Below are 1494 nucleotides of genomic sequence, written 5' to 3'. Positions count from 1 at the left end.
TTTGCTGGATCCTCCAAATCACGTCTTCTACCAGTAATTATCCCTCAGGTTCTGTCCTGGGACCCCTTCTCTTCTTCAACTATATTACTTCATTTGTTGATCTCATCAGCTCTCATGGATTTAATTATTGTCACCAACCAGGCTGATGATTCTTAAATCTACCTTTTCTGCTCCAGTCTCTCTGTGGACCTCCAGTCTTGCATCTCCACTGTATTTCAGACACCTGAAACTAAATGTCCAAGACACTTTAAGCTCAATGTATCCAAATCCCACCGTCCCACCACACACACACACACACACACACACACACACACACACACACACACCTTCCCTATTATTGTAGAAGGCAACTTCATCCTTCAGGCCCTCAGCCTGGAAACCTAAGCGTTATCCTGGATTCCTCACTATCTCCCACTTTCCACATCCAAACTGATGCCAAGGCCTGCTGATTTCACCTTTGCAACATCTCTATAATACACCCACTTCTCTGGCACTGCCACTGCCCTAGTGCAGGCCCCCATCACCTCTCTGCAGATGGATCTGCCTCCCTCCCTCCAGTCTCTTTTCCATTCCAATCCATTTTCCATTCAGCCACTAAAGTGATTTTCCTAAAACTCAGGTATGATCATGTCATTCTTCTATTCAATAAATTCTAGTGTCTTCCTATGGGACTCCAGGAACAAATACAAAATGGTCTGTTTGGCATTCAAAGCCCTTCAGAACTTAGCTCCCTTTGACCTTTCCAGTCTTCTTACACCTGACTCCTTGAGACATACTCTTTGATGCAGAGTCACTGGCCTCCTATCTAAGAAGGAGATGCTCTATCTATCAAACCAGTCATTTTCTCTGACTGTCCCCCAAGTCTGGAACATTCTTCCTCATTTCTACTTAGCTTCCTTTAAATTCTTACTAAAATCCCAATTTCTGCAGGAAGCTTTCCCCATTCCCTCCTAATTCTAGAGCCTTCCCTGATTTAATTATTTCCTATTTATCCTACATGAAACTTGTTTGTAATATTTGTTGGTTTGTCACCTCCCCCATTACAGTGTAAAGACTGTGAACTTTTTGAAGGCAAGGACTATCTTGGACTGTCTTTTGCCTTTTCTTGTGTCTCCACAGCTTAGCCCAGCATGGAGTAGGTACTTAGGAGCATCAAGGTGGCCCAGTAGATTGAGTGCCCAGCCTGGAGTCATCAAAACTTCCTGAGTTCAAATCTGGCCTCAGGCACTTACTAGCTGTGTGACCCTGAGCAAGTCATTTACCCCTGTTTGCCTTGGTTTCCTCATATGTCAAATGAGCTGGAGAAGCAAATGGCAAACTCCAGTATCTTTGCCAAGAAAACCCCAAATGGGGTCACAAAGAATTGGGACATGACTAAAAAATGAATGAGCAATAAGCACTTAATTAATGTTAATTAATTGAATTCCCTTTAACTTCCTAGTCCCACAGCCAAAAAATAAATTAAAATAAAATGGCATTTTTAAAAAAAGCCAA

Source organism: Petaurus breviceps, unplaced genomic scaffold, assembly GCF_028583685.1.
Source record: "Petaurus breviceps papuanus isolate PSGF00001 unplaced genomic scaffold, PetGlider_PUasm1.0 90775, whole genome shotgun sequence".
Lineage (NCBI taxonomy): Eukaryota > Metazoa > Chordata > Mammalia > Diprotodontia > Petauridae > Petaurus > Petaurus breviceps.
Note: the sequence above shows the minus strand (reverse complement) of the source record.